Source organism: Microcebus murinus, chromosome 4, assembly GCF_040939455.1.
Source record: "Microcebus murinus isolate Inina chromosome 4, M.murinus_Inina_mat1.0, whole genome shotgun sequence".
NCBI lineage: Eukaryota > Metazoa > Chordata > Mammalia > Primates > Cheirogaleidae > Microcebus > Microcebus murinus.
Genome location: NC_134107.1, coordinates 45,778,704 through 45,803,947, shown reverse-complemented (window position 1 = coordinate 45,803,947; position 25,244 = coordinate 45,778,704). Strand labels below are relative to the sequence as shown.

The following is a 25,244-nucleotide window of genomic DNA, read 5'->3' as shown; positions in this document are numbered from 1 at the left end:
GAGGAGGGGCAGGGGCAATGTTTGTAACCCTAGCAATATTTGTACCTCCATAATATGATGAAATAAAAGGAAAAAAAATAAATTTTTTGATTGTACAAGAGGAAAGTGCATATAAGTGGTTGTGTTCACTTCAGTATGGTGGTTAGCTGTCAGCCAAAAAGAACAGGAACAGAGCCAATCAAACTGTGCTAAGTAACCCAGTCATTGCATGGAAATCTCTACAGTTCTTGTTCCCTGGCAGTAATGCTGGCAACTGCATATAAGTAATTTGAGGGGTTTTCTCTAGGGTACTCACAAGTTTGATCACTGTTGGTTTCTTGCTACTGTCTCTTCTATCCACTGCAACCTATACATTGGATAACTCTGCTTATGAGTAACAGAACTATGTGCTTAGATGATGAATCAGATTTTTCACTTGGTGGGCATGAAGTCAGTTGAGTTTTCAGTTTGCCAAATGTTTCTATTTTTTTTTCAAATGCTCCAGGTTAAGAAAAATAAGTGGTTTGTATTGCCAACCACTCTTCCCCTATACTTGGAGCTCATGTGTTTCCTTCGGAAACCAGATCCTTTCTATTTTGCCCATAACTCATCAAACTCTTTTCTCTACACTGACAACTTAAATCTTTAGAGCCTTTTAAACATCACTACTCTCATTGTTTTCCCTGCTACTCTCCTTTATTTCATACTATCCCCTGGGCAATAAAAAACATGCAATTTGCCAGATTTGAAGTGAAAGAAGTGAATACAGTTCAAAATTGCTGAGGTTAAAGATGATGTTTATTACATGTGACCAAATAACTTTTCCATCATCTATGACTTTCTTATAGACACTCTTAAAGGACATAATATAATTAAACAGTAATGAAATACTGTTCTTCATTTGGGTGAATTGTCCTATATTCAAAAATATTTAATTTTGAGTCAACCTCAGTTATTTACTATATGCATATATCACCCTATCTCATATAAGACATATGAAATAATACATTCCAAAACTGTTCTGATATTAGAAACTAAACTACTCTGACTGGTGCTACCATTTAAAAATAAAGACCCAAAATTATGGGGGCAGGGTGGTGGAGTAAGTAGAAGATATACAATGAAAATATTTGTACTGTGAGGGATGGTGAATAAAGAGAAGTACTGGGTTTCCCCACCCTTTGGCTCATCAGTGTAAAGTTATAAAATGCCCCTTCTTCACTCTCAAAATACATAAACCTCCAATTTGATGCCTGAAATGTATAAGCAAACATACATCTTCATACCACTAGGGTCATCCATTCCCTCCTACTTCAGCCAGGATACCATACCCAATCACTTTCTTTCCACAGCTAGGGACATCAAGAAGTCCTCTTCAACTCCTAAGTTCCACCTGAAGGCTTTTTTTCCACTGCTGTGCACTGGTAGAATGAAGTAGGAAAAGTTAAATCCCACTACCAAAAATTCATCAGAATAATGCTATGAAAGTTAGATTTCAAAAATGAGATTTCATAACCATTTAACAGACAGTAGTTAGCTACTACAGCACCATCAATAGTATTATCCAGCCATATTATGGCATAAATGGGTTTCAGAAAGTTGACCATCTATAACATGGTTTCTATAAGAATATCAATTCCAAACAACAAACTTTCAGAATGTTACCTATTCATAAGTTGCTAACTGCCCACAAATACACCCCTGTGCAAACTTCATAGAAATATTTTTCTGAGTAGATAAATAAATACTAAAAATCTAGGTAACTATCAGCCTTGAAGTAGGTGATATGTTATTAAAAAGGGAGGCACAAATGAAAAAAGTAGCAAGAATTCAAAATGAAAGTCATAAATTACTTCATCATTATATGCTTCACCATATATGCTTTGCTATATATGAAGTCTGGGATTTTCAAATACAGTACCTGGAAGTATGAATGAACAAATTATTATTAGTGGCTACAGCACATTGTTGATATGCTGACAACAAGAAGGAAAACCATATTGCCAATATTATGCATTGTGGGTAATGGGAAAAACATAAACAGTTTCTAAAACTATTACCAGTTTCTTCTGAGTGTGATTCAGATGCTGTCTTTAAAAACTATACAGATCAAAGCAGGAGGATACTAGGAAAATTAATGCAACTACAAGTCAGTCCATTCTCGTGCAAATTCAAGAGAAATACCTAAAATGTACATTTGTACATTTATCCATCTGCACAACCCAATACCTTATTTTCACATATGAGAAAAACTATATGGATGCATAAAAATGTCATCTGAGCAGAGCTTTCAGCAACTATCATCAGAACTTCTCATAAAACCACCAAATGCACTATATTGATGTAATGCCTAAATGATCTTCTAATAAAAGCCAATTTCAAATGATTAAGAAAAACTAGATTGCTATAGAAAGGCAAACAATGTTCACAGACAAGGCCAGGGTCCGAAGTAAAGATAGATGGGCATAAATTATGAAGGTGTTTTTAGAAAAGAACACATCAACTTTTCAGTAAAAGTTAGTACAGAATTCACCTGTTTAAGAAATTGAGGGTGGGGGACAAATATTAGGCCTTCTCCTGAGATAGTATATAGCATAACTGAATATATAATAAATCTCCATTTTTAATATAATAGGGGTTTGAGACTTACAGTATGAAGTCAGAGTGTTACCTGTAACTGGCTGCACCATGACATTCTCATTTATCTGATAAGCTGAAGACAACAGCTGAAGACTCTAGATGTTCATTCAGGACTTCCAAAAACCTTCCCCTAGAGCATGTGTGTTAGTGGACAACACATAGTATATGCTCCTTACTCTTCAGCGACTCCTTCCACCATCAGTAATCCCATTCTTTACCAGCATGCTGTACTTCAGCCATAGAAGTCATGCACCAAAATAAGAGTCCTATTAACCATCTCTGTCAGTGTAGCTGGGAACAGAAGGCCCACTCATTTAGCTACACCCACTGGAGCAGTCCATCATTCAGAGTATTGTGTATCCTAATCAACTGTGAAGTCTCCATTGAAGAAGCGTGGTTAAGTGATATGTCCTTGTTTGTGACTGGGCAGCAGTGTCAGTGTGTGTACACATTTGGTAAAGTTGGATATAGTTGTGAATGTAATAGTATATCTCTGAGGAAGCACATATTCAAATACCTGAGAGCGTAAGCACTGCATGGAACTAAGTTTATCAGTTTCCTCTTGAAGTATGTTACACAGACAAAAAGCTACAGTTAACATATGGCCTTTTATAAAATAAATCATTGTCTTTGTATACAGAGACTTAATAAAACAACAGAGAAGGTCTTTCACACATCAGTTGGGGTAGGGAAAGGAAAACTGTGTTCTTTTCTTTGCACTTAAAACAACAAATTAGAAAATAAACCTATACAGAAATATTATTTTAGGTTTTCTGAGGAAAGGAAAGTTAAGGACATTTAAGGTTTCATATCAAGAAAAACCAACAGCAAGCCTTCATATTTGACTATGTGTTTATCCACTAAGATTATATAGGAATAAGAAGACCATTCTTGGCCAGGCGCGGTGGCTCACGCCTGTAATCCTAGCTCTCTGGGAGGCCGAGACGGGTGGATTGCTCAAGGTCAGGAGTTCGAAACCAGCCTGAGCAAGAGCGAGACCTCGTCTCTACTATAAATAGAAAGAAATTAATTGGCCAACTAATATATATAGAAAAAATTAGCCGGGCATGGTGGCGCATGCCTGTAGTCCCAGCTACTCAGGAGGCTGAGGCAGGAGGATCGCTTGAGCCCAGGAGTTTGAGGTTGCTGTAAGCTAGGCTGACGCCACAGCACTCACTCTAGCCTGGGCAACAAGTGAGACTCTGTCTCAAAAAAAAAAAAAAAAAAAAAAAAGAAGATCATTCTTATCAAGAAAGTTAAGTTCAAATGAAATGATTTTCAAGGATGATTCTGAAGAAGCCCCTAGTGTTTGAAGTTTCCATCAATATCTCTAAGAAAACAACTTGTAGTGTTTTAAGCAGAATAAGGGTAAATGCCCTTTCACTGCAATGTGCTGCTATGGTCTGTATGACTTGAACTATACAAATAAGATTTCCTGGGATTTTGCTTTCCTTTAGAAAAGAAAATAAGAAGAAAAAATTTTACATAGTCATGAGGCACAGGGCAAGAAATGGACATATAAATAACTGTTAGCTCAGTGTAAAGGATCCCCAAAGAAAGGGAAGAAACATGGGAGATGTGCACATCAAATAAAAATGGAGAATATGGCTATATTTCAACTCAAACTAATATTCTCTTTTCAGGAATCATCACCTCTGGCTCACTGCTGACAATCCATAGATAGCGTATAAGTGAGATGAGTTCATGAGCAAGATGAACAGGGATGCTCCATGGCAGGTAAATAAATTTGTTTCCACTGAGATAATTATTCTTACCGTGTGTCACTGCTCTCATGGCATAAACAGGACAGGTGATGACATACTATAAAATGCAATTTTTATTCCCATACTCCTAGCATCGAGATATATAACTCATTCAGCTCTCATGATATTTTTTGCTCTGAAGATATGACTGGGTTTTTATTATTGTTGTTGGTTTTGGTTTTAGCCTTTTTTAAAAATGCCATCATCAACTGTGGCAACTATTAAAAAACTAGAGAGGAAATGAAACTGTCATTATTTTAGGCTACCCAGTTCCATATAAGGACTACATATGTTATTATGTGAGAAAGCTGGATATAGCTGTTTTATTTGGATTTTTTAAGGTTAACATCACACAATCCCTGTGTGGACATATAAATAACTGTTAGCTCAGTGTAAAGGATACCTGTATCTTCAAATCAATGCCCTCTCCCAAAACTCATGTCCTTTCAACCCTAACCTACGCAAGAAATAAAGAAGCATGAGCCTTTGTACCAACAAATAATTTTTCCAACCATAATTCATTGGTACCTTATTCCAAAAGCATATGAATACTAAAAGATGGTTAATCCTCATTAAAAACTAAGATTACATGACATAATTACATGTAAATAAGAAAAATGAATTAAACTCTTACCCTTTCCTATGTCGGGCACTAGTTGTGAATCATATATACAATTAGAGTTATATTGCTAAGCTAAAAATATTGGTAAAGATCTAAAAACGACAAACAGTGCCTTTTAAATTAATGTCTTATTAGTTGAGTGAAGTACACTGACAAAGAATAATTTATGCTTATTCAAACTGCACTCGACATCTTCAGGTGTTTCCAAATGAGCTCACAGAAGAGTGATTAAATGCATCTGATAACAAGCCACACATTGCTGAAATTACTTACCGCCTCATTTTATGATTAATTAAACATGTAGATTAAAGTTGCAAAAGAATTTAGATTAATGAGCAAGTTAAGTCTTGCTGATATAAGTGAATTGGGAATTGGATGCTCTGTGGAACTTTATAAACATGCATTTTATAATGAATAAGACAAGGCTACATGCAGAATCGTGGCCACCAGGGCCTTTTGACGATGCAGTCTTTTTTAACGTGGTTTGACAGCTTTCAAATAACATTCTTCTATAGGCTTTAAACTTTGTGCTTTGCTGTAAAACACAAGACTACATAACTCATGTACCAGGAGTGCGATTATTTTCGAGCTCTCCAAGGTAATGACCCCCTGTAGCAGCAGCTGTTCAGAAAAAATTACAAGCTCAATTGTTATTTTAATCAGAGATAGTTTAGTAGTTAAAAGCAGTTATGCAACTTGTAAAATTATATGACACCTCATCAGTAGCTTCTCTTCAACACTCCTTCTTCCAAAAGTAAAATCATCCCAAAAAGTCACAGCTTTCCAAAGGACTTATTAGCAAAGCAGGGTGCTCAGTCATTCATAAAATATTCAAAGCCATTTATTAGTGTGGTTTCTGTGCTAGGAAAGGTAATGTTTAAATTTATGATGACTCTTATCAGCTCCAGGAGTGTGTCAAAATATCTGCTGGGGTTTGCTGAGTATCCAATTTTTCTCTTTTAAGATCAGCTTTACCTAATCCAAGTAGCTTAGACTGTGTCAAAAGCCAAGTTGGACTTTATGATTTTCCAGGGCAAGAGAAATTCAGGTTGTGCACAGAGATGTAGTGCATTCTCCTTTACCAGGTATACAGAAGTGAAAAGAAATTGAGCCAAAGTAAACAAACTAGCTTATGGTTTAAAATCCATTCCATTTTTATTACTTAGCTTGTAGCACAATGCCATTTATTACTACCATAGTATAATGAAGATACTCCAACAAATTCTTTGAATAGATCCAGTCTGCTATCTAAAATATGCCCCTAATCTTTTCTACTTTTTTTAGACCTTATGCGTGATTTCTTGGCAAGAGGCAGATTTTTATAGTGCTAATTTTTTTTCTGTTTAAATTCATATTTTTTAGATTCTAAAAACTTAGAAAGAAAACTATGGAAATTTTTACAAAAGGATCAAAAGGAGCTGCTCGATGACACAGGTGGCAAATTACCATCATTAACCCCACATATTATTATGTGGACGTAATTTCCCATTTGAAGATTTATTTTAATGAAAATATAATATTGAGATATAAGTTTCTGACTACTGACATCTCTTAAAAATTAAAATTAGTTTACCAAAATAGTCTCTATTAGATTTCTTTATTTCCTTTCAGTTTTACTGTCAATGTCTTTCATCAAGTAACGTAAACCACATTTTATCACCACAAAAAAACTTAAGCTTAAATTAGTATTTAAATTTAAATTATAATTTAAATACTTAGGGACCAAATTATATATATGCATATATATATACATATATATGGGCACATATATATGAATATATGTGTGCATACATATATGAATATATATATATATGTTTAAATTCCTCATTTCTACCCTTTGAAAGAAGAAATCTGACAACAAAGTGGTCATATCGGCCTGAAATAGACTAAGTTAAAGCTTAAAAATAATTTCTTTGCAATCATAAAACATTTTTGGTATGTACTGAAGGACTCAGATTGATCAGACAGCTCAACAAGTCATCAAATTTTAAAGAGCAAGATCTTTCCACTCCACCCATTGCCATATTATCTCTAAGTCCCAAAAATTATGAGGTGTGTCCTGGAGTTACTAATAATTTCATAGAAATTATATCATTCCTATAACATTTTAATATAAGAAGATACATTATTTCCCCATGAAAGTAATTTTTGTAAAATAACTTTAAATCCTAAGTACTGAATATACTTAGATGTTATATGTATTTATTATTAACATGTTTTAATTTTTCTGATAAATGCTTTAGTTTACCTGTATAGAGTACATAAATTTACTAGTTATTTAATGTTAAGAGTTACATATTTACCTGAAATACCAAAATAGGTACTTCACCTGAAATTCTGAATAAATAGGGAATTAAAAATACCCCCAGATCAGCCATAATGTGATATAAAAATTCTTAAACGTTATTTTCACTAAATCGAGATGGCAATTTATTATAACACTTATTTTATTTCATAACACATAGTCCTGTAAGTTATGAACCTTGCATTTCTTAGGGGAAATTAATATTTTCTCTCTCATCTCTACATTGAAAAAAAGTATTAAATTGCTCATCAGAGACTAAAATGAGATAACTAAACTCATTTTAGTGGTAGGTTTAGTCCACTTTAGTGGCTGGGCTAAGGTTTGCCAAGGTGAACTACAAATGCATTAATATCTGCAGTACTGCCAAATGCTGAATTACTAACATTGTCAATTCCTCAGTTTCCATTCACTTCCCATACAGGAGTTTTGTGAGATTCATCAAAACTAGGTCTTGTGGCCGGTGTGGTGGCTCACGCCTGTAATCCTAGCATTCTGGGAGGCCAACACGGGCAGATTGCTAGAGGTCAGGAGTTCGAAACCAGCCTGAGCAAGAGCGAGACGCCCGTCTCTACTATAAATAGAAATCAATTAATTGGCCATAATATATATATATATAGAAAAAATTAGCTGGGCATGGTGGTGCATGCCTGTAGTCCCAGCTACTCGGGAGGCTGAGGCAGTAGGATTGCTTGAGCCCAGGAGTTTGAGGTTGCTGTGAGCTAGGCTGACACCACGACACTCACTCTAGCCTGGGCAACAAAGCAAGACTCTATCTCAAAAAAAAAAAAAAAAAAAAACTATGTCTTGCAACATGTTTACAAGCATCCTAGAGGCAAGATGCCTTGACTAAAACTAAGATGACTCTCAACCAAGCAAAGTGTCATTAAGGCCAGCCTAAAGTCTATAGTGAAGGGAGAATACGAAGCCAGGTGCCACCTTAAGCCAGGTCCCTGCCAATCCAGCAATTCATGCCAAATCCTTGCCAAGTCAAGTTGAGATACCAAGCAGATGACTAAAGGTAGTTCTTCATTTGGCAGGATCAGCAGCACTGTGTACAATACCTATGATTTTTATGTAGTCAATGCAAGTATGCAAGAACCAAAAATAGTTGTGAAAGTAGCTCTAAAATTATTATAGTTTATCATTTTATTCTATTGACTGTGCAAATTCCTTACCTCTCTTAACCAAATATTGCTAGTTAACTGAAGGAGTCCTGAATTTTTCCCTCAGCAGAGAATAAAATATGTCTCTGTTTTCTAGATTAGTTATTCTAGGACCACCTTTAAAGTTCCCATGTACCCAAAATACTTTTGTGGGTCAGTGTACATTAACAGCAGTCTTTTATAAACTGATTTTAGGGATTGAAAGTTTAATTATTTTTGGAAATCAAAGGTTTTTAAACTTTATGCCTTATATCATTTCCATGATAGGAGGGTAAAATCAAAACTTATTTTATTCATAGAATAAATAACCTAAATAAATACAAATGTGTTCATTAGTTGGGGAAATTTAGGATTTCTGATACTTGTCTTTTCAATCTTTCATTTAATAGATATGACCCCTCTACATAGAAATATTCCTGAAAAATATTAAACTGTGGCAGTAAAATGGTTTGTGTGTAAAGTTTAGCCAATAATCCTAATAGTTTTAAACACAAGTTAAACCTAGAGAATAGGAGAAAATTAGGTACATATTACCTAGGCCTTAGTATTGGGATCACAAATATGCAATGTAATCCCAATTTACTATGGAAATAGAAAAAATGAGAATATCAGTTACATTCATATATATTATACCTAGGCTCTTATATAAAGTGATAAGGGATCATAAAGTCCTTCTTGAACCATTTTCCTTTCTTCATCAGAAGATAAAAAATGTCTAAAAAGAAGAAATTAATAGTTACTGAGCCTACTATCTAGCAAAGATAGAATAAATGTTCTCTATTCATCATAGAACCTTCCCAACAGCCACACCCATTTTAAAGATGAGGGAACTAAGAATCACATCGGCTAAGGAATTTGTCCAGAGTCACATCAGGTGGCAGAAATGAAAGCAATGCCCTAATGTACCCAACTCCAAGGTCCACTTATTTCTTTTGCTATACTATGCTTACTTAAGGCCTAGTCTATGTTTGTGTTTGAGCTGTTCTCTACTCTCTAGAATTCCTTTCTGTTTCTTAGTTAATCCATCTGCACTACTTTTTTCCAAGGATCACCTCCTCCAAAAAGTATGTTATGTTCTCTTAGCACTTTGTTTGAAACCCCTATTGCAACAATTCAAGTTACATTGATGTACACAATATACACTTATGTAATGTTACCAATGTTAACACTTACATTACAGAATTGTGCTGAAAATATCACAAAATTGTTTCACTGACACACTATAATGTCTCTCTCCCATCCTCCATTCTCTACCCCTCTACACACTCTCACTTTCACAGGAACTTGATGATCATCATCATTATCATTATATTTTACCCACCTTAACCAACCATCTTTTGCTTTCATGCCCCATGACTTCCCAAAATCTTACCTCTTTCTCTGCTTTCATTTTGTTCAAATGTTTTCATACTCCCAAACCATTTCTCTTTCCTTCCCAATAAAAAATTCAATTCCTGAAAATTTCATAAAAAGTGTAAGACACTCTTGATTTTTTCATTTACGAAGCAAATATCTAAGCACTTAATTACATGCTGGAAACTAGAAGTGGGTAGACCAGATAGATCTTATTCACCTAAGAACTTACAATCTGTCACAAGCGATAGAGAATAAATCAAAATTTGTAACATGGATTTATAAATGTCATAACAAAAGTATGCAAAAGAAAGTAATATGGGTACAAAGAAAAAGAATCAGAAATCATTTGAGGAAGTAGTAGTCCAGGAAGGCTTCATATAAGAGGTGATATATAAGATAAAGCTTCACTGATGAACGGGAAGCAGGTAAAGAAATAGCAATAGTAACCATCTTTACTGAATACACTCTTAATATGTATTCAGTGTGAAAAACTCTTAACATAATGCATGCTTCGTATATAATATATAATATTCCTCACATATGTGAAGATTTCTGCTTCTGACTAACAGGGACCAGATTTACCCTACTGGATTAAACAACTAAAAACAGAACAAAATATGTGAAAACAACAGTTTTCAGATCCTGAACATCAGGCAGCGAAGAACAGTGATTCCTGAGAAAGGAACAGCAAATATGGTCATCCCGACAGTTATCCCAGCTTACTGAATCGAGAAACAAATTATTGATTGCTGCGCACAAAGGTAGAGCCTATTGGTTTCAGCTAGTTAAGAAGATGAAGTTGGGAGTCTAGGGAGGCTAAGGTGTCTATAGTTTATAGGGCAGAGCAACAGAGAAAAGAGACCTGCACATATAGTTCCAGAATCCGCAGAGTATCCCTCACAAAAATTTACTAAATTACTGATTAATACATGTGTATGAGGATATTAACCAAGGTTAGGGAAAAATAAACCTAAAAGGAACAGAAGGAACAATACCCAGACCTTGTCCAATGGCATAAATAGGTCATTTTCCCATCATCAAAAGTGTAAAACTTCATAATACAAGAAGCACTGATACTCAGAATGGTATGCCCTCAACAGTGAATAGGATTAACCCTACGCTAAAAGCCATACTGGTTCCAGCTGATAGAGCTTAAAAGCAAGCATTGAAAGGATCAAACTGTTTTCACCTTAACTGCAAACCAGAAAAAGTTCCAGAAATATTTATAGAAATACAGAAATTTTGAGCACTCAACAAGCTAAAATTTACAATATCTGGCATCCAATAAAAAATTATCAGCCATACAAAGAAAATATAACTCATAATGAGGAGAAAAATCAATCAGTTGAAACTGATCCAGAAATGACATCATGATAAAACTAGTAGTAGACAAGGGTATTAAAACAGTTATTACAGTTGCATTTCATTTGTTCATGGAGCTAAAAGAAAGATTGAACATATTAAGCAGAGAAATGGAATATATAAAAAAAGACTCAAATTTGACTTACAGAGCTAAAAATATAAAATTTGAGATGAAAAATACACTGGGTAGAATTAAAAGCAGATTAGATACTGCAGGACAAAGATAAGTGAACTTGACATTTCAACAGAAACAATCCAAAATGAAACAGAGTGTGGGGGGAAAAAAGATGAAAAAAGTGAAGAAAGAATCAGTGAGCTGTAGCAAATTCAAGCTGCTTAATAGACATGTATAACTCTAGTCTCCAAAGGAAGTGCATTAACAAAAAAAATTAAAGAAGTAATGGCTGAAAATTTTCCAGATATGATGAAAACCACAAACCCACAGATCCAAACATCTCAAAGAACCTCAACTCAAAAAACATTAAGAAAACTACACTAAGGCATATGATAAATTTCTTAAAGCCAGTAATAAAGAGAAAAAAAGCAACCAGGGGAAAATTACACATTACATATAGAGGAACATATATAATAATTACAGGAGACTGCTTTTCAAAAACAATGCAAGCCAGAAGACAATGAATCAATCAATATCTTTAAAGTACTGAGCAAAAAAAGGCCCATCTAAAATGCTATACCTAGTGAAATAAAGATTTTTCAGAAATACAAAAGCTAAAGAAAACCTCACCAGCTCAATAGCGGACATATCCTAAAAGAAATGCTAAAGAAGTCCCTCAAGCAAAAGGTAATGTTATCAAATGGAAATGTAAATCTACACAATGGAATAAAGCACACTGGAAATGGTAAATATGTGGATAAATATAAAAGACTGTTTCTTATTTTTTAAATCTCTACAAAAGACTGGAAATCAAGCAAGTGGGAGTGGGGAGGAGGGAATGGGTAAATTAACACCTAGTGGGTACAAAGCGCACTATCTGGGGGATAGGCACACATATAACTTTGACTCAAACAGTATAAAAGCAATTTATGTAACCAAAACTTTTGTACCCCTGTAATATTCTGAAATTTAAAAATAATATTAATTAACTAATTAAATTTAAATGTGAACTCATCACATTAAAAAATAAACAAAGCATCAGTAGTGATACTCCATGTGTCATTCCTGATATTTAAAAAAGATTTTTGACTATTTGAAGGAAAAATTATAATTTAGAGTTTTATAACATACATAAAAGTAATATATATGACATAACTAAATATTATAAAGATATTAAAGTTATAATAAATGGATATTAGAAACAATTCTATGCCAATCGTTCAACAACTTAGATGAAATTCACTTTAAGTTCACAGCTTAGATGAAATAGATATTCTAAATAGCCCTATATCTATTTTAAAAATTGAATTTGTAGTTGAAAACCTTCCCATCAAACAAACTACAAGCCCAGATAGTTTCATTGGCGAAATTTTTCAAGGATTTTAAAAAGAAATAATACCTATTATATATAAATTCTTCCAGAAAACCAAAGAGGAGGAAATTATTCCCAACTGATCTATGAGGCTACAGTAATTAAGTAGTTGAGGTAGAACCATTAAAAAAAAAAAGACAAATATATCAATGGTATAAAAAGAGAAATAAACCTATACATATATAGTCAATCGATTTTTGACAGAAGTGTCATGGCAATTCAATAAGGAAAGGATAATCTTTTCAGCCGGTGGTACTAGAACAATTGGATAGCCCTAAACAAAAACACAAACCTCAAATCTTACCACAACCCAAATAGAAAAATTAACTCAAAATTAATCATAGACCTAAATTTGAAGCGAAAACTATAAAACATTTATAAGAATGCATAGGAAAAAATCTTAGTAAACTTGGGCTTTCTGAAGTTTTCTCAAGTGGGACACCAAACGTATGTAATATAAAAGAAAAAACAGTAAATTGTATTTACCAAGATTTAAAACTTTGCTCATCAAAAGATAAATAAAAGCCAAGCTACAAATTAGTATAAAACACTTGCAAAAAATATATCTAACAAAGAACTTATATATAGAATGTATAAAAAAATATTACAATTCAGTAAGAAAGAAGACAACAATAATAAAAAACAGTAAAAGATTTAAAAGATATTTCAACAAAATATATTGACTGATGGCAAATGAGCACATGAAAAGATGTTCAACATCATCAGTCACTAGGGAAATACAAACTAATAACACAGTAAGATATCACAACAAACCATTAAAATTGGTAAAATTGAAAACTAAACATACCAAGTGTTGGTAAAGATATGGAGCATCTAGAATTCTCATACATTGCTAGTAGGAATGTAAAATGTTACAAGCACTTTGGAAAAGTTTAGAAGGTCTTACAAAGCTAAACATATACCTATCACCTAACCAAGCCATTCTCCCAGATATTCACACAAGAGAAATGAAAGCATTTGTCCACACAAAGACAAATGTTCATGGCAGCCTCTTTTTAATAGCCAAAAACTAGAAAGAACTCATGAGGATAATCAAATTACGGTATATCCACACAATTAAATACTACTCATCAATTTTAAAAGTAAGTTATTGACATACATAACATGAGTGAATCTCAAGATAATTCTGATGAATGAAAGAAACCAGCAAAAAAAGAGTGCATACTCTATGATTCCACTGATATAAAATTCTAGAAAATGTAAGCCAATCAATAGGAACAGCTGATCAGTGATTATCTGGGAATGGAGTCAGGGGAGAAGCAGCAAGGAGCAGAAGTGAGAGATTCTGATGAAACTGATGGGAATTATGGAAATATATTTTCGTTATCTTGATTGTGGAAATGGCTTCACTGGTATATACCTATCTCAAAACTTATCAAATTCTACACTTTAAATATATGTGGTTTACTGTATGTCAAGTATAGCTCAACAAACCTGTAAAAGGAAACTCATGCAGTATGTATGTTCTCACTTTACAGGTGAGAAAGCTCAAAGAAGTTACATGATTTGCCTAAGACCACAGCTAGTACACAGCAAACCCAAGAGTGGCAGTGATCCCACACAGTATATTTTAAAACTTATAAGAAACATCTAATGATTCACAGAAGGTACTGATTCACAGAAGGTACTCAAAAAGTTGTAGTTTTTCATTTTGAAACTATAGATGTATATAAGGTGTGAAAAGGTAATAAATTTTTAACTTTCCAATAAGATATTTGAATTTTTAAAAAATATTTTTAACATAAAATAAGAACATTCCATATACATAGAATGTATATGGGAGATAGAGTTTCTGCAATTCATACAAAAAGCATTTTACTATTATACACTGCAACGTATGCACTACTCACCAAGCACAAGTGAGACAGATTTTTAAATCACACAAAGGTTTTGAAAGGCCATCCTGTGATGAAGCAATGGCACAGGACCTAGTGTATCAGGAGGCTCAGGTGCTTACATTTGAGTGGAGGATGGAGTTGACCAGCCACTTTAGCTCCCCAAGAAGAAACAATAGCCAAAGACTCTCACAGGGAGTAATTACTAGGTTTTGTATCAGTTTCCTTTTCAATCTTATTTTTCATAAATGTTTATCTCATCTCCACCAACAAACAGATTATAAATTCCTAAGGACTAATTCTTCCTTTTCTATTTTTAATCTCACCTTATCTCCAAAGAGTCCAAATTCATATTCTTACAGAGTGAATAAATAAATTAATAAACAAATGTTAGTATTAGTCTCAATGATAAAGTAATATAAATGACAGGGTCCCCTACAAAGTCACCTTGACTTTGTTCCATTTTCTTGAAAAAGTGTGTTTTTTTAATTTTTATTTCAATGTATCTTTTCTCACACATGAATATATTATCCTGCATGATTCCCTCTTATCTTGAAAAAGACAAGTAGTAAAAGGCCTGTATCTTAAATATAATATTTGCTGCAACTATATCTTATGTGGACAAGGACAGAATGTGGCAATATAATCAGGGAGTCATAAGTCCTCACTTTATCTGACAGAGTTTTAAAAGTAACCAAACTCTGTGTGCACCTGTTTTATTCCTCACAGATGCTATGCACTAATCCCTATGTGAAAACCACCTGATAAAAATGACATAATCTCAAGTATATTCACTTTTCTCACTCTCACGGTAGCCAAGTTTTACCTTATGACTCTGAAATCAACAAGGCCCTACATATGCACTTTAGCTCCTAATGTTAATATCTTTTGTGTTTATGTTATGACTCTAAATCCTCAAGGCAATTTTTAAAAAATACATCTTCTTTCTAGTGTTCCATGGGAAGGAAAAAAATCCTTAACTTTCAGTGGAGATATAATCAATGAGCTGTAAAGGGATTTGGGGATTGACAAGAGATAGTTGATACGATCATTTCCCTCTGCCTTTTCACAAATTCAGTACTATAATGAACAATATGAAGAGGGAGAAAGTAAGAGTCATTTTGACTCCTTTCCCTGTCCTTCCCTCAATATATAGTCCCACCAGTCTTACTGATCTTTTGTTTAAACCTTTTACCTCCTACTAGAACTTTTGCAATAGCCCAATCACCAAGCTGCTTCTCTAGCTCAAGTCTTTTTTTTTTCTTCTAATCAACTCTATCAACTAGTGGCTGAATTAATTTTTTAAAAGCAAAGCTCCTGCTATTCCACTGGACTATTTGGTTGTGACAGCCCCCTATCACCTACCAAATGCTTTGCCTTAGCATTATGGACCACAATGATATGATCACACTAAATTTTCTAGCCTATACATACCTATACCTCAAACTGGACTTATTGTTCCCTATCCCATACTTAAATGCTTCCATCATCTGTCCCATACTCATGTTCATGCTATCCCCCTCACTACCAGGATGCTCCTATTCCACTGACAAAATTCTATCCCACTCTCAACATCAAAAAATCTGCTTCCTAATATCCTTCTTGTTAAAGGGATATACCTTAAATTCTTTGAACCCTCTAGAGTACTATTTTTAACTCTATTAAGGCACTTAACATTCTTCATAGGGAATTACGTCTCCCCTGTTGTGCTCATCTCCTCTGCAATAATCAATGCAACTTAATTAACATTTATTAATTCCATCTTTGAGCCATGCATTGAGTTGGTTACAGACTAAGGATACAAAAAGGAATAGAGTTTAATAATTATGGCTAGATTCTAAGCTTCTTGAGGGCAGGAACTTTGTACATTTGCATTTGGTTCCAGTGCAGCATCTAATGCTGTGCTTTGAATAAAGTCAGTACTCAGTATGTATTTATAGATTTGAATTATTACTAGTTTCCAACAGATACTAAGCACTCTCCTGGAAAGAAAACATTGCTACCAAAAAGGATTTGCCTTAACTGGGAAAACAGACAATCACATCTTCAAATAGTTTAGAGGCCAAGTTAGAAATTATATTGATCACTGATTATACCATCCAGAGTGAAGACTGTAATGGGGTCAGACCACTTCCCACTATGATAATAACTTAGGCCTGGCTATTTCAAATAACAAATTACCATATGATCAAAGCTTCAGGATTGCAATTTGGTCCAGGTAAAGATGGTTATTGCCTCGCCACTCTTGGGAGTTTATATAGGATACTTCAAGCTGCCTTCCAGATTTAAATATGTATCTATTCAACATATCTAGAAGGTACTTACTTCCTGTTTGACCTATCACATCTACAAAGCTTTAGTGTGTGCCTTCAAGGCTACAAAGCACTGCTGAAAGCCTAAACAAATGAGATTGGGCAAACCTTGCATTTACTCTTATCATGCTTACATTTCCTCCTTTCCCCCTGTGAAGCAGAATGGAAAAACACCTTAAGGCTTTTTAAAAGATGGGCCAGGAATAAAAAGAAATTAAAATAGTCAATAGCATTATGCAAAAACAAAAATTTTTCTTGACAATGATATTTACTAACAACAATGAAAAAAAAAAAAAACCCACTGGCAAAAATGAAGTCACTGCCAAATGACCAAACCAAGCCCTCCAGGCTAAGAACTCCTTCAGCCTTGCCCAACTTCTTCCACATCTTTCCTCTAGGAAAAATTCAGCAGGGGAAGATAGTCACTTTGTCCATTACCAAAAGTCAATTTAGCAGCACAAGGACCTAAATTAAGGGTCAATCTCAGAGAAGGAATGAAAGAAATGCACTCTCTTTGTGTAGGAGGAATAGAAGCCTAAAAACTCAGGATATGACATCCGCATTTTTTGAGAGAATTGTTAGCATAAGTTGGTTGCAATATTCCAACAGGATGAGAAAAAGACTAATCAAGCCTTTTTCATGGCATTCAGTCTCAGACTAAGATGTAACAGTTCTGAGGCCAAACATTTGAGGTGCTCTGAAAAGGCTATTTCTGAAAAGAGCTATTTCCATAGCTCTACCTATGGAAATTTTATCAGATATGTTTATAATCAAGATATTTTAAATGAAATAAAACCCTTCTTGTGTGTTAGAATGTGAATAAATTGGTTCTGAAATCAAACCGACTGAGTCCCAGCTCTGACTTTTTCTTTCTTGAATTCCTTCTTGCCTCTATCTTTTTATATTTTTTGTTCATTTATTTATCTTTCAACAAATATTTATTGAGAACTTACTATGTATCAGGCACTGGGCTAGAAACGAGGCATATGGATTTGAACAAAATAGTCATGGTCTCTGCCCTAATGGAGCTTAGTCTAGTGAAGGAAATAGACAATAAATAAACATACAAATATAAATACCAATCATTTTCAGTGCTATAAAGGCAAAAAAAACCAATCATTTTAAGTGCTATAAAGGCAAAAAGAAATCATAATTTAGAGAAAAAAAAACAAGGATTGCAGAGGAAGAAACTTAGAAGAGTGTTGAAAGAATTAAAAATAACAATATAAAAGCACCAAGCATAATGCCTAGTACATGCAGGTGCTTACCACAAGGAACAGCTGTCTTTTGTTAACTTCTCTGTGCCAAGTATACACCCCTGACTTTCTATTCCTCCCATTCCTCTCCTGCCACAGAAACTGGAAAGTGTTAGAGCACTGGTAGGTACTGGTTTGGGAGAGTGGCAGACTGTTCCCACTAGACATTTCAAATTGCCACACAGCTTGCCATTCTACAGGTTTTCTATATAACCACAACCTTAACCAATCCACAACCTTCTTTCAGGCATATCTGAGTTTCATCTCCTGCTCAAATATCCTTGAGATAACTTATAAACTTTACCCTTCTGCTTCCATGGGATTTATCCCTAAGTCAAACTATTCTCAAAAAAGACTGACATCAACAACTGAGACTAATTCATTTTATGTGGAAGAAATGCCAGAGCAACACAACTAAGGACTTCCCTTATGGTTGTAAGTGCATGGTTATATAGAATGCCTCACTATAGGAGTTCCTTCTAAAAACTTTAAAATTCTCCTTTTAGATCATAATCATTTCTCTATCCTATTCTTAGAAAACAAACATTCAATAAGCCTTAAAATTTGACAAATCTTAATCCAGGTTTAGTAAACTGTTGGGCCAATAAAGATTATAATTTATTTCTAAGTATGCTATCTTAATCACCTCACAATAGAAAAACTAATTCCTAATTCTAAAAGTTCCCCAGTTTCCTTGAAAGCACAAAATGGACTAGAGGGCCCTTAGTTCATCTAAGAAACCCAATTGAGACTTCTTAATCAAAAAGGTAACCCTGCATACAATTTAAGGGATATATGTTAGGTATTATCTTACAACTTGGCAAGCAGCACACGGACCAATTAAAAGCAAATTATCTCTAAGTGAAAAAAAGAAAAGAAAAAGAAAGGACAGAAGGGAGGGAAGAAAGGAAGAGAAAGAAGAAAGGAAGGGGAAAGAAGATTTATTACATTATAAGTAACTTTGCAGAAAAGTGATTCCAAAGAGCTTCCCAACCCCCAAAACTAGAAACATCATGTACCATATTTGAAACCTAATTCACCTGATTCTTTGCTCTAGTAGATACAAGGATGTTTCTTGGTCATAGTTACAATGAATAAGAACTTGTAACAGTCTCCTATACACAGTATTAAGAGTGTGATGCCTAGATTAATTATTTTCATATACACTGTATTAATCTTTACCCAGAGAAAGCAAAATTACTCTCACTGATTTTTTACCAGGAAGGCACACATTTTCTAGAATTCCTGTAGTTGTACTTAAAGGTATAGAATTGAAATCAATAAATTTGAAATAAATTAGAAAAAATAAAACTGTAGAACTCCTTTTAAGTTACCATTGTCTGAGCCAAACCAGTATTTCCACATCTTAAAAAGCAGTCCTAAAATCTATTTTGTGATTCTACAAAAATCTCCCATTTCAATCATCTCTTGTTTCACTTATTTCTCTCCCTTTTTCTCCTCTTCTCAATTACTGTAATGAAGTTGGAGAGACAGATATTTCTTCCATTTGTTTAACCATATCTTCTCAAAAAACTCCAGGCCCTCAAAGTTTTCTGATACCTAACTCTCTTGTTTATACCTACATTTTTCAAGTCTTACTCTCTGAACCTTCTCCCAGATATTGTCTCTTAGCTTTCTGTCTTGTGACCAGAATTCTGGGAGAAAACTGCCTCTAACAGAGGAAATCACAGGATCAATATAATCAGCAGCTTCCACATATTACCTCTATGAGGATGCAGACCAAATATTTCCATCCCTCAAAGCTGTCAGCCATTCAATGAGTGTGGCTATATCAGATATCAAATTATGTGAGACCAATCTCACCTTAAAAACAGTCTATTCTGCACAAGGAAATTATGGTAACAGAATTGAGGTGACAGATAATCCAATTACCCTGATTTAATTAATATGCATTGTATGCCTGTATCAAAACATCACGTGTACCCGATAAATATATACAACTATTATGTACCTGTTATTAAAAATTTTAAATTATAAAATCCATTCTAATTAATGATTCTATACTATACATAATAATGAAAGAAAAATAATATTTACATGAGGATTAATAAATCTAGGTTTCTTCTACACTTCATTCAATGAAACTTAGAAGACTAGTAGTAATAATTAAAACTAAGCCATAGGCTTGTCACCAGCCTGCCTTAGCTTTAAGAAAAAAAAAAGATATAGGCATTTATGGAAATGAAATTTCCTCTCAGGACTGTTTTAGCTATGTCCCACAGGTTTTGATAACTTGTGTCTCCTTTGTCATTTAGTTCAAAGAATCTTTTGATTTCCATCTTGATTTCCTCGTTTATGAAGTGATCATTCAGCAGAAGGTTGTTTAGTTTTCATGACTATGTGTAGAAATGAGAGTTCCTGTTAGGGTTGATTTCTACTTTTATTCCATTGTGATCTGAAAGGATACATGGTATGATTTCTATTTTTATTTTTTTTTAATTGTTTGAGACATGCTTTGTGTCCTAGGATATGGTCAATCTTAGAGAATGACCCATGAGCTGATGATAAGAAAAAAGATCACAAATAGACAACCTAATAAATCATCTCAAAGAGCTGGAAAAAGAAGAACAGACCAACCCCAAACCTAGCAGAAGAAGTGAAATCATTAAGATCAAATCAGAACTGAATGAAATTGACAACAGGGAAACCATACAGAAGATTAACAAAACAAAAAGTTGGTTCTTTGAAAAAATAAACAAAATTGACACACCTTTGGCTAGACTAACGAAAAACAGAAAAGAAAAATCTCTAATAAGCTCCTTTAGGAACAATAAAGGAGAAATTACAATGAATGCCACAGGTATACAAGATATAATTCATGAATACTACAAAAACCTCTATGCACACAAACTGGAAGATGTGGAGGAAATGGACAATTTCTTAGAAACACACAGCCTCCCTAGCTTCAACCAGGAAGAAATAGAATTACTGAACAGACCAATATCAAGTATTGAAATTGAAACAGCAACAAAAAATCTTCCTATTCCAGGGTCAGATGGCAAAAAAAAATTACAAAAAAGAAAATAAAAAATAATGAACAACAACAACAAAAAAAAAAACCTTCCTAAAAAGAAAAGTCCTGGACCAGATGGTTTCACACCTGAATTTTACCACACCTACAAAGAAGAACTGGTACCTATCTTGCAGAAATTATTCTACAACATCAAGAAGGATGGAATCCTCCCCAACACATTTTATGAAGCAAACATAACCCTGATACCAAAACCAGGAAAGGATGCAACAAAACAAGAAAACTACAGACCAATATCCCTTATGAATACAGATGCAAAAATTCTCAACAAAATCCTAGCCAATTGAATCCAAGTGCTTGTCAAGAAAATAATCCATCACAACCAAGTGGGCTTCATCCCAGGGATGCAGGGATGGTTCAACATATGCAAATCTATAAATGTAATTCACCATATAAACAGAAGCAAAAACAAAGACCATATGATCCTCTCAATAGACGCAGAAAAAGCATTTGAAACAATTCAATACCCTTTTATGATAAGAGCACTCAACAAAATAGGCATAGACGGGGCTTACCTAAAAATGATACAAGCCATATATGACAAACCCACAGCCAATATCATACTGAATGGGGAAAAATTGAAAACATTCCCACTTAGAACTGGAACAAGACAAAGTTGCCCACTATCTACACTTCTATTCAACATAGTGCTGGAAGTCCTTGCTACAGCAATCAGACAAGAGAGCAGAATTAAGGGCATCCAAATGGGACCAGAAGAGATCAAACTCTCACTCTTTGCTGATGACATGACATTATACCTAGAAAACCCCAAGGATTCAACCAAGAGACTCCTTGAATTGATAAATGAATTTGGTAAAGTCTCAGGATACAAAATCAATACACAGAAATCAGAGGCATTCATGTACACCAACAACAGTAAAGGTGAGAACCAAATCAAAGGCTCAATTCCCTTCAAAATAGCAACAAAGAAAATAAAGTACCTAGGAATATATTTAACTAAGGAGGTAAAAGACCTCTACAGGGAGAACTATGAAACACTGAAGAAGAAAATAGCAGAGGATGTAAACAGGTGGAAGAATATACCATGCTCATGGGTTGGCAGAATCAACATTGTTAAAATATCTATACTACCCAAAGTGACCTACAGAATCAATGCAATCCCTATCAAAATGCCACCATCATTTTTCACATATATAGAAAAAATAATTTTACGCTTCGTGTGGAACCAGAGAAGACCCCATATAGCCTAGGCAATAAAAACAAAATAGGAGGTATCAATTTACCAGACTTCAAACTATACTACAAGGCTATAGTAATTAAAACCGCTTGGGACTGGCACAAGAACAGGGACACTGACCAGTGGAACAGAACTGAGAACCCAGATATAAAACCATCCTCATATAGCCAACTAATCTTCGACAAAGCAAACAAAAAAGACACTGGGAAAAGAATCCTTATTCAATAAATGGTGCTGGGAAAACTGGATAGCCACATGTAGAAGACTGAAACAAGACCCACACCTTTCACCTCTCACAAAAATCAACTCACGCTGGGTAACAGACTTGAACCCTGGTGTGAAACTATTAGAATTCTAGAGGAAAACGTTGGAAATACTCTTATAGACATTGGCCTAGGCAAAGAATTTATGAAGAAGACCCCAAAGGCAAATACAGCAGCAACAAAAATAAATAAATGGGACCTGTTCAAATTAAAAAGCTTCTGCACAGCCAAAGAAACTATCAAGAGAGCAAACAGACAACCCACAGAATGGGAGAAAATTTTCACAAGCTACACATCCGATAAAGGGCTAATAACTAGAATCTATTTAGAACTCAGGAAAATCAGCAAGAAAAAATCAAACAACCCCATCAAAAATGGGCAAAGGACATGAACAGAAACTTTTCAAAAGAAGACAAAATAATGGCCAACAAATATTTGAAAACATACTCAACATCTCTAATCATCGGAGAAATGCAAATCAAAACCACAATGAGATATCACTTAACTCCAGTGAGAATGGCTTTTATCAAAAAGTCCCCAAACAATAAATGTTGGCATGGATGCGGAGAGATAGGAACACTCCTACACAGTGGGTGGGATTGCAAACTAGTTCAACCTCTGTGGAAAGCAATATGGAGATACCTTAAAGCGATACAAGTAGATCTACCATTTGATCCAGTAGTTGCACTACTGGGCATCTGCCCAAAAGATCAAAAGTCACTTTATGAAAAAGACACCTGAAAAGAATGTTTATAGCAGCACAATTCACAATTGCAAAGCTGTGGAAACAACCCAAGTGCCCATCAATTCATGAGTGGATTAATAAAATGTGGTATATGTATACCATGGAGTACTATTCAGCTTTAAGAAACAATGGTGATATAGCACAGCTTATATTTTCCTGGATAGAGCTGGAGCCCATTCTACCAAGTGAAGTATCTCAAGAATGGAAAACAAGCACTACATGTACTCACCAGCAAATTGGTATTAATGGATCAACACCTCAGTGGACATATAGAAATAACATTTATCGGTTGTCGGGCAGGTGGGAGGGGGTGGAGGGGATGGGTATATACAAACACAATGAGTGAGATGTGCAACATTTGGGGGATGGTCACGCTTGAAGCTCTGACTCAAGGGGAGAGGAGGGGCATGGGCAATATACGTAATCTTAACACTTGTACCCCTATAATACGCTAAAATTAAAAAATTAAATTAAAAAAATCTATATTTTATGCTTTTTTGAACATAGCAGTAAAAAAAAAAAAAAATCTATATTTTGCCTAATATAGCCAATTACAGGAGTGCAGACTTGGGTCTCATTAATGCTACTGCTTAATTATCTATGATGTCAGGATCAAAAAGAGAAAAATAATAATTTACTATCAAACATAACTTTTTGTTGTGCTGTGTGCTCCAAAGATATAAAAGAGCCCAGGAAATAAAAATAGAAAATCTGCTTTTATTATTTAATTCATTCACTTAAGTTTATATGAAACTGTGTGTGCTAGAAAGAGGGAGCTAACTCCAGTACAGTTTATATCCAAAAAAACTCCACCCAAATAAATCCTCTGGTAACATATCAAGTTTTAAGCCCTTAGAATAGAGACCATCTTTTCTTCCCTTGTAAGCACTATGCCAAGCCCTTAGTACTAAGCAAATAATAATAATAATAAACATTATATCATATGGACAGTTTTTTAATAATTAAACATGAAGGATACTCTCTTTTGCCAGTCATCTACAGAAGGTGATGCTTTGGAAATTAATCTTTTTACACTATAATATAATTGCCCATATTTTTGAAAACCTCCAGCAATAAATATGTAGGTCACACAGAGAGAGATAGGAAGAATGCACAAAATGTTTATCTTTACTGGCAATATTTAACTTACATTTTGATGCTTTGGAGCTGGCAAAAATTTGGTGAAATGATAATCATTGATACCAATATTATAAAATATGTACTTCAGATAAAACTATATGCTGAAAGTGATATGTAGAGATAAGCATACAACAAAATGAACTCGATTTTGTTAATTATTCAAGCAATCTTCATAAACTAAATAGTAAGTAAAATATTTCTAGCTAAATACTTGAGTAGTCAGCAACTTTACTTTTACCCGAATTTATAGACAGACTGTATTTCACATCTTATAGATCATTATGTTAGAAAATAATAACTAGCTGTGCACAATTAATACATTTGTTGACCCTCTTCCACTTCTTTATATTTGAGACCATAACCCAGCTCAAATAATGGCTTTATTTGCTCTTCTCTATATACTTTTAATTTCTTTTGATATTAATGAAAGTTATGTAAGGATACTTAGAAGATGGTTAAGCATATCTTCTTGGTTAACAAGTTCAAAGAGCAGCTTTTTGGGGAAATACTCAAATTTATATGTAGCTCTTAGAAAATTGCCCCCAAGCCCTACATTGTTTCCAATCTCAAGTTAAGAAGAATTTTTTTCTCCACTGGGCACTGAATCACTTTAATGTTGACTCTTGTGCAGCTCTACTCCACTTTCAAATGTAGCCAGTAAATTCAGCTTTACTACAGTACTATAAAATGTGAAAGAACCATAATAGCATCTAAAAAAGAGCTGTTGGCACTATATTAGTTTAGA

The 25,244-nt window shown here is 34.2% G+C and overlaps 1 protein-coding gene and 1 pseudogene across 10 annotated transcripts in view; one reads left to right on the top strand and one right to left on the bottom strand.

Moving 5' to 3' along the window:
- Positions 1-25,244, bottom strand: part of SOX6 (SRY-box transcription factor 6) — a 631,508-nt gene that overhangs the window by 491,736 nt on the left and 114,528 nt on the right. Inside the window, exons 3-4 of one of the 10 annotated variants that reach the window (XM_076002133.1) lie at positions 9,845-9,926; positions 1,311-1,400 (exon numbers count right to left, since the gene is read on the bottom strand). The exons of 8 other annotated variants lie outside the window; for them this stretch is intronic. The gene's annotated coding sequence lies outside the window, so the exon portion shown is untranslated. Of the gene's footprint in view, positions 1-1,310; positions 3,668-9,844; positions 9,927-25,244 lie in introns of those variants that run through there. One more of the 10 variants, XM_012780685.2, reaches the window with a different exon arrangement.
- The window catches only part of LOC105879991 (uncharacterized), a 48,649-nt pseudogene that overhangs the window by 2,196 nt on the left and 21,209 nt on the right, over positions 1-25,244 (top strand).